The following is a 9,185-nucleotide window of genomic DNA, read 5'->3' as shown; positions in this document are numbered from 1 at the left end:
GCATTGCCATTCAATGGTGGAGATTTTCTATAATGCGGGTTTAACTGAATATTTTGCTCATACTATAAATTATATTGTTTTAACACCGTCAATTAGTCCATTACTAACTTTCTTTTGTTTTTCGGTAATAAATAAAAAGAAGTTTTATTAAGGGGAAAAAATGGAGGAAGACATTGCCAATTTTTCTTTTGCATTCATATTGCATTTTATTTTTCAGTACAAAACTGGGCTTCCCTTCTTAATTTCTAGTCATTGCCATGTTACATCATAATTGTAAAGAAATTTGATTGTGGTCGAACCATGGAGTGTATCAGTTAGTTGATACTTTCGGGTAACTGTCATCTGCAGTTTAAATTTACAGGATTAGGTATTTTGCAAGTGGGGTAATCGAATTTTTTGTTAAGAGTAATTATACTTCCACAGTGAGGTTCTTAGTGCATTATTTACCAAAAAAATAGGTTCTTAATGCATCTTGTGATTGGGATATCTAGTTTGTAATAACGTAAATATCTACCGACTCTTTAGGAGGAGCCCTGCTCTGCTGATATCTAGTTTGTAATTTTCAGGTAGGTTTGTTTTCTGCTAATAATAACGTAAATGTGGAATTGGGATCTGCTTCTCACTGCCTCACACCGACCTCACAACCACATTCCACCCAGTATTGGGAACATCTCCCCATGAATAATAAATACAAGTATGGGAGATGTTCCCGATATATGGCCAGGACATGCTGTGAGGTCAGTGTGAGGCATGCTCTGTGAGGAACAGATCCGGACTCAAATGTGGTTAAATGAGTTTGGTTAAGCATGCATGCAACTTTTCCTGTGAAGACCATGCAATTAATGTGGCTAACACAACAGTTGCATCAGTTTTCTTTTCCATTATCTGTATCAATTTCTCTATAGAGAAAATGAGCCCCATCTCCTGTCAGACTAGTATTTTGTTTTCACTAAAGCAATGTGTAGCAAGAATTGAAAAGGTGTCAAGATCAGAGAGGTAAGCCCCAAGCCCATTCATGCAACTAAATTCTGTCTTGGCAAATAAAAACAGGCTTATTTAGTTTTGTTATTTGATCCAGATGTTGGAAATAAATTACTATCAAAGCTTGTAAGTGAACTCCAGTCAGGGTTAGAAGATGTAAAAGCAGAGCAATATCAGGGCGAGAGGTGGGGCTGCAAGGTTAACCTTTCTGCAAACCATGAAGAAAAGTAACCTTTCTTCATAATGTGTAGGCTGCAAGGGAGATAGAAAAGCTTACAGCTGAAAATACAAAGCTCCAGTATCGAATAATCCATCTGGTTCGGTCACTGAGGGAGGGAGACTGCAAGATTGGAGAGACCAATGCACTAGCTGTAGTTACATAATGGCATTGACACTTGATAGTTTGATTAGCATTCCCACAGAAATTACAAATATTTGTTCAATCCTTAAACATTAATGCATTAAATCATGAGATTTTAACATATTCAATGTTGTTTAGCTAGGGGGTGATAGCCGATAGGCTGTTTGTTTTTCCTTCTATTCTCTCTGTATTTATTTGCTTTTGGGTAAAATACTGTAGTTTAACCTCTGCAAAAACCTCCTTAAAGCAACCCCAAGACCCCCTACCTCCGGCAAAGGTGGGATTCGATCCCAAGTCTCTGATAACAACCAGGATCTTACCAGCAACCTTATTTATTGCTTCCTATTTCCCACTTCACATCTGTCTTAACTCTTAGGAGTAGGGACGGCCCAGAACTTGGATTCCTGCAAGTAACAACGAGAACCAAATTTTCGGACTACCCAAACAACCCCAACAAGTAACAAGTGAACTTTGTTTCCAGGTAACTTGTTCTTTGTCGTCCAAATAATTTGATTACATGCTAGTGAGACTGGACAAGATAGTAACAATAGCAGTCTAATTAACAGCATTCATTTCAGATAGAGGGTAATGCAGACGGTCACTCAACGTCGTACCCTTTCTCCTGAAGCTCCGATATGACTTCGTTCTTCATCCTCATCCATAGCTTCAGGGCTTCTTGCTCGAACTTTTTTGATTGTAATTTCTTCTGGAAATTGTCGGAGTCCTTGCTCGATTCAATAAACCCTTTTGGACCAATGGTGGTGCCGAGTGCACCCCCACTCGCAATGAACTCTTCCACTGCCTCTTTGTCGCCTGGATATGGGAACCTGCGACGCTCGTACAGGTGGGCCATCTCTTTCTCTTCTTTGGGTCGAGGCTTCAGCGTCCACCAACCGAGTGGAGATGTTTCATTCCACAACCAAGCCACACCGAAAACTGTGTAGGTACAGAGTAGAGCTTTCCCAATTTGTTTCCAGAAGTAGTAATCCTCCTTCCCCAACCCTATTTTCTTCAGAAATTTCTGGGCACTGGATAGTTTCGTCATGATAAAAACCTGCAAATAAGAACAAGCTTTTGGGTGAAGAATTTCGTCGAACAATCAGCATACGTTCGGAGGAGAAGAATGTGCCGGAAAACTTGGTGGTTCCAGTCCACGCCAGACCTCCACAAATCACTGCAAGATTAAGATCTAGAACATTACCTGTCTTTTTGTTTGCGATACCGACTGGACAAAGGTGTGGAGATGGTTGGCCTAGAACTTCCTTTTTTATTCCTTTTTTGGACCAGAACGAATGAAGTGATTTAGCTTTGTTCCCCCGTTTGGCTTGTCAAGAAGATTCAAAGTATCAGCCCTGCCCGTCTCATGCCAAGAGCCTAAACGTTCGGATACAGGACAATAGGATTGGAGTATTTTACGGTCTTAAATGTTAAGAGGGGCATGGTCTGCCAGAAAGCTACCTAAATATGAAGTGGCCTAAATGTCAGGTGCAAAAGCATGGTAATAGGCTATGGTCTAAATGTTAAAGGGCTTGGTTTGATGCATTCCAATAATCTTAAAGCTTTTGAGGTATTAGTCAAACATGCAGTAAAATACCTAATTCCATAATCATTAACAATTTAACTTTAGCAGTCTAACATGGGTTGGGTTGAATTGAAAATAAGGTTCAAAATATTGTAACATACCTGTGATACGTATTGTCCTGAAAACACTCTCTTACTCAAAAAAGAAAAAAAAAAAAGAGTATGGAATGTATTAATACTTTGAAACATGATTGAAAATTTAAATTTGTAACAGATTTAAAACCTAACCCAAGCTTGAAAAGTTGAAGTTGTTGAAAATTTCAATAGGGGTGGCTACGAGCTAAGCTCTTTATGAGTTATTTGAGTTCGGTTTGGCTCAGTTTTAACTGAGCTTCGAGTCGAGCTTGAATATATATATATATATATATATATATAATAAAAATATTATAATTCTTAATTTTTTAAATATAAAAAAAATATTTTTATATATAATTTTTTATTTTTATAAAACATTTTTCTCAAATCAAGCTCGAGCAGAACCGAGTTTGAACTTGAGCTCAAGCCTTGTACTTCCAAGGCGAGTTGAGCTCGAGTCTCGTACTGTTCAGCTCGGCTCAGCTCGAATCCACCCCTAGACATGTATAATGGTTGAAGGCAAATTAACTTGCTGGTGAAATCTCTACCTGATTGCAGTAGAGACCTGAAATCAAGTCCTCCCTTCACAAAAAAAAATAAAAATTTAATTACTTTTTAAAATTTATATAATATAAATATAAGATACTAAATTTATTATATTTATAAATTCAAATATAATATTATATATAATATATTTTTATAATTTTTAATATAATTATATAGTATTTATATATTAAAATTAATAAAAATATAATCGAATCAGATGTCAAATCCTATATATTAGTGCACCCAAATATGAATGGATATACTGATGCATACAACTTTTAAAAGTTTTAAAACTATGTATCCTATAATCCTTATAAAAAAAAAATGAAACATCAGCTATATCCATATACACTACTAATACCAACTTTGAATATCGGGCATATGGATACTTGATTTACACTGTTCCTCTCTACACTCTAATTCATTAATTATTTCCTATCGTCACATCTTTAAATTCAAATCTCTAAGCCTATGCATCTTTAACCTTTTTGTATGATACTGATGTGTAAAAAATATAAATCCGGGTCACCCACATAAGAAACAAAAATCTCATCATAACATTGCACTATAAATGTTAACATGACATGGGTTTTAAGTTTTAACTATTAACCCAAATTTAATCACTTTAAAATTAATATTTTTAAGTGTTAATGAATTGAAATTTAAATCAGTATCCTAAGATATTCGTGCATATTTTAATCATTCTTCCATTTCTCAATCTTCCCTAAATATATCATATTAGTCGTTCATACTTCACATAAACTAATAAAAATATGTGTTTATCATATGGTTACACTTTATTAATGCTCATTTGAACCTTAGATTAGATTTAGTATTGAATGTATTATTGCATATTGGTGCATTTGTGAAATTTATGAGTTTTTTCTTTCCTAAACATTTAAGCTCTAGCCTTGTTTGTTAGATTAAGTTGACCCCCTTTTACGGGATCATGCTTCTATGAGGAGGATTCCATCAAGCAATGTCCTCATGTCTACCCCCCAACCCCCCAAAAAGAGCCGGGATCTGCTCCTCACAAATGGGCGCTTCACAGGCACATTCATCATGCATTGGGAATATCTCCCGTGAATAATAAGTTAATAACTAATAAGTATGGGAGATATTCCTAATGCATGGTAGGATGTACGCATGAGGCGCCAGGTGTGAGGAGCAGATCCGGTCTCCCCCTAGAAAGGCAAAAAAGTAGCATGGGTCCTACTTCAGCTCTAACCATATTATTGGTTCATACCCTTCTCATCACAAATCAAATCCTATGAGTCTACTAATTCTAGGCCCCATAAAGATTGTTTTTTAATTACAAATCAAACCTAATTTAGTGTCCTAGCCCAGCCTAAATGATTCTTTTTTTTTTCTGAAAGGGGGGAGGAGGGGGTAAAGGCCAGCCTAAATGATTCGAGTCTACATATTAGGCCGGCCCAAATTAGTACAGGTAGGGACTGACCATTTCTGGGCAACCTACCCTTGAGGCCCGGTGCGGCATGCATACATTAGCCCGGCCCACGATCACCCCTATTAACTAGTTTGAACTTTGGATTTAAAGAAATTCTTATTGGTGGGTCACACATGGCTAAATAATTCCTGTTATGAATGGCAATATTCCATATCAACGATGGGAGGTGATGTGTTGGCAATACACATTAGTTAACATGTCACCTTAGTATTCCCTCATAAATTTTAGTTAGGTTCCTAAGGCTCAGTTTGGAAAGAGTACAAATACAAATTTGTAGAGTGCAAAACCATGCATTTTGTATGTGTTTGCACTGTACATATTTGTATTAGTACTCCTAAACTGAGCCTAATTGTGTATTAATCATTAGGAAGGAATTAATGAACAAACCAGACAAACTCAAGATCACATTGCATTACCACACTACACCCTGAATTATGTAGCCATGATCTCAATGACCAAAGAAGAAGAAGAAGAAGAAAGCTAAATGTCTATGAATTGACACTCTTTCCCTCAAACACAAACATAGAGACATTTGACCAAAACAACTATTCTTCTGGTTTCTCAAAATTTTCAGCCAATAATGCATTATACTCATTGTGAAGCCTGTTATATTGCTCTTTCAGGGTTCTGAAAGCCACCTTCTTTGCCTCAGGGATTTCTTGCATGCTATCCCTTAAACGAAGTTCCATTGATTCAACTTCACGCTTCAGATCTTCAATCATGGTTTCCTTGTCCTCCAACTGTTTCTGTAGCCTTTCCAACTCGGACAACTTTCTGTTCGAATTTCCTAGCAGAGATTTGTATGTAGCATTACTAGTTTGTCAAAGAGGCCAAGAGAACAAGATAACAGTTCTAACATGGAAACAGTAGTGATGACAGTAGCACTAAAGCAAGCAGAACTGTTATCAGTCAGTTGTCATTTGTCAACAATAAAACCCCATTGGTAGCTGAGATTACTAACGGAAAATGACTGTCTGGGCCAGCACATGGACTGCTCATATCTCTATGATATTCTGGGTACTGATCATAATTGGGTTGGACAGTTAGTACCTGGGTATAAAAGCAGAGCCTCAAAAGTTCCATACTTCATTGCTTAGGATCACATCATAAAGGGAACATTGGGACTATTTAACATGCATACGGAAAGACATGGAAAAGTCAAATACAGGACATGGGTTGAAGAAGTGAGACAAGATCTTGGTTTAGTTGGGTTGGAATTGTTGGATAAGACTCAAGCTAGTTCTGGGGTTAAATGGGTTTAAGCAGAAAGCTAAGTTTTGGCTTAAATAGCATGTCTTTTTGCAAAGTAAAGCTTGATCCTGTGTGAGTGTGTGTGGCTTGATAGACTTAGAACCTGGCCAAATTCTTCTAGGACACCAAAATCAAGTGTTCCTCTTGAGAGTTAACAGTAGTGCTTTCTACTACCAAAGACCAAAGGAATTGAAGATCCAAAGTTAAGAAGAAGAAAAAAGAAAATGCCAAAACAGCTTTCCTCCTTTGCCACCTGGCAATGAGGCCCTTGGGTAGAACATATCACATGCATAGAGGATTAAGGAACGGTGACGTGGCAAACACCTGGCCCCATGTTACCACCCCTTCCAAGATAATGTAGTATTTCGTGGAAACCACCCCTCTTCCTGGACAATGTTAAGCGTTGCACTTATTTTTAATCAGACTAAGTGTGTGTGTGTGTGTATGAGAGAGAGAGAGAGAGAGAGACCTGGAAGTGGAAGTGGAAGATCTATTGAGGTTGAGATTTTGCCCTCCATTGCAGTGTTCCGGGTTCCAACCTAGTGAAATCCTGAAACAAAAGACTCAGAAGAGTTCAGTTTAGGTGTATATATATGGGTTAGAGAAGGGTATATCCTTCGAAATTATGGAAAAACCAATTTGTTCTTCATGGTTCATACAGTACTGCCCCCGTTTGTCGGTGCGGGTTCAAGGGATTAGATGGCTTTAAGTTTTTTACATGCCTACATGGTACTGTGATCCAGTGATGTGATGTTTAGGACCCATCGACATGGGATTCATACGTACCTGATCTGCTAGTTACTTCTCTTTTGAGTTTTAACATTAGTTGGATTATGGGTGAGCCAGATCCAATGACCTGGTCTTTGAGAGTGAAAAATGCCAGTCAGACCTGGTTGGACCAGAGTGCTGAAACCTGTTTGGGTACTTCCTGTTAACTGGTATTAAATGAAACGGATTGGTAAAGTAGTAGATATAAGATGACAATTTTTGTTGGTGAATTAGACCGGTGATTTCAGCACCTCTAAAGCTTGAGATTTGTGTACTTAGTTTTCTAATTAGACCAAGCCATGCTCCTTCGAGGTCAGGAAATTCTAGTATTCTACGGCCAAATTTGGTCTGTGTAATTATTTCTCCTGCCTAGAGATGCGTCTGAGGTGAAGCCAATCCCAAAACCCCAAAAGAATTAGGCTTGGCTTGATAACTGGGTAGGGTTGAAAATGCCAACATGAATAGAATCAGCAACTTGGATTAATATAAAATCCTAAAGCTTTTAGGTTGAATGAATACTTGACATGGTATCAGAGTTTGTTTGATCAAGTGATCTTCAATCTCCCCTTGCCCACATTATAATTAATTATAATTCAGTAGAAGGTATAAGTGGGCTTATGTTTGTTTAAACTTCAAGCCTAATAGGCTCTTGCGCAGAAGGCGTGTCAGAGAATAAAAACTTATCTAAGGACCTCAAGCTCTTAGAGGACTGATTCAGTCACAAGCCCAACCTAACCCTGATGCATCAATACACTTATAAATCATCATCAAAGCCTTATGGTCATGGATCAATACACTTATAATTGGAGAAGTGTATATTGTATATAATCTATGTAATGATTTATATACATATAATTATATTTATGTTAGAGGAAAGGGAGAAACGAGGTATAGAATGACTGTATAATGTTGCTATTATATGGGTTTAACCCAAATCTAACCCGACCAAACCAATTTCATGGTTACGGTTGAATTACAGTTGAGAATCTTAATTAAGGTTAGGGTTAGGTTTTAACACATGAGAGCCTACAAAGATTAAACTCAACCCAAGTCAAGTTGGTCCTATTTGCAGAACTTCTGCTGCCTAGCTATTTACTTCATACACACATGGTCGGGTCTCGACTCTCGATATAAATGGCCTGACCCACAGCTAGGAAATGCATAAATGAAGCGAGTGGTTTGGCCAGATTAAGCAACCAGATGTCCTCTTGGTTACAAGTGGTCAAACCACCATGAGGTCTAGTCTGGAGCTCGGGAACAGTCTGGGTTGCAAATTTCAAGTAAGGTCTGAAGACATGTCTATGTGAAGTATTCCACTGGCCAACCCAGAACTGGTGGTTTATCTACGCAAATCATGCACCAAAATATAAGCCAATAACAAAATTAACTTAGCAAATCTCAGAGATGAAAAACAATCTCACATACCTTGTTTTTGTCAATCACCTTCTCTCTCTCTCTGCTTCTGCTGCTGCTGCTGCTGCTGCTGCTCTGCATCAGCACTCAGTCCATGAGTCCACTGTGGGTTCTGAAACCATATTAATAAGGTGTTAATACGCTGTAGCAAGTAGAGGAGCAGCAGTTCAGAGAAACTGAAAAAGAGAAGGTGATCAGAGAATCTTCCTTCCAAGGAAACCCAATCAATTCTGTACGTTTTAGTACAGAGATTTGTTGTTCCATTAACGTGAAAGTGTCTTTCTGATGTCCTCGTGTTGAAGTACTCTGGTGCATGCGGAATCAGAATAAAAAGAAAAAAAGGTCAATGGTTTCCGAACCAAACAGCTTGAGATTAGTACGGCCTCTGTGTGTGTCAGGGGGCTTCATTCACTCGATCATAATCGTTTCTGATGTTAACCATTATACCCGATCCGACAACACTGGAGGCCCATTTATGTGACAGAATTGATTGAATGACCAGTCACGAAAAATGAGGAAAAACAAAAAAAATATTGAAAACTTCTGAGGGCCCAACCGGGCTCGAACCGGTGACCTCTTGATCTGCAGTCAAATGCTCTACCACTGAACTATGGACCCAACGAGGTGTTAATTCATATCTTATTAATTACTTATTTACAAGATCCTTGATTATGGGCTTAACGAAGTGTTTCTGGATCATAGATCATGGGCTCATAGAGCCATATATATAACCCATTGAAA

At 37.9% G+C, this 9,185-nt stretch overlaps 2 long non-coding RNA genes and 1 other non-coding gene across 3 annotated transcripts; all 3 read right to left on the bottom strand.

Annotated features, from left to right (window-relative positions):
* Window positions 1-1,800: 1,800 nt before the first annotated feature.
* LOC148844974 (uncharacterized) lies at window positions 1,801-3,001 on the bottom strand. The gene is made up of 2 exons (XR_016102193.1): window positions 2,544-3,001; window positions 1,801-2,396 (listed from the first exon to the last, which is right to left on the bottom strand). It is a non-coding gene; the product is annotated as an uncharacterized LOC148844974 (long non-coding RNA).
* Window positions 3,002-5,386: 2,385 nt separating this feature from the next.
* On the bottom strand, window positions 5,387-8,613 carry LOC148844973 (uncharacterized). The gene is made up of 3 exons (XR_016102571.1): window positions 8,457-8,613; window positions 6,733-6,813; window positions 5,387-5,799 (listed from the first exon to the last, which is right to left on the bottom strand). It is a non-coding gene; the product is annotated as an uncharacterized LOC148844973 (long non-coding RNA).
* A 377-nt stretch (window positions 8,614-8,990) lies between these two features.
* Window positions 8,991-9,062, bottom strand: TRNAC-GCA (transfer RNA cysteine (anticodon GCA)). Its single transcript has one exon. It is a non-coding gene; the product is annotated as a tRNA-Cys (tRNA).
* Window positions 9,063-9,185: the final 123 nt, after the last annotated feature.

This window comes from Nelumbo lutea, chromosome 7, assembly GCF_056320005.1.
Source record: "Nelumbo lutea isolate HS-2025 chromosome 7, American lotus-T2T, whole genome shotgun sequence".
Classification (NCBI taxonomy): domain Eukaryota; kingdom Viridiplantae; phylum Streptophyta; class Magnoliopsida; order Proteales; family Nelumbonaceae; genus Nelumbo; species Nelumbo lutea.
The sequence above is the reverse complement of the archived record's forward strand: the minus strand, read 5'-3'. Positions and strand labels throughout refer to the sequence as shown.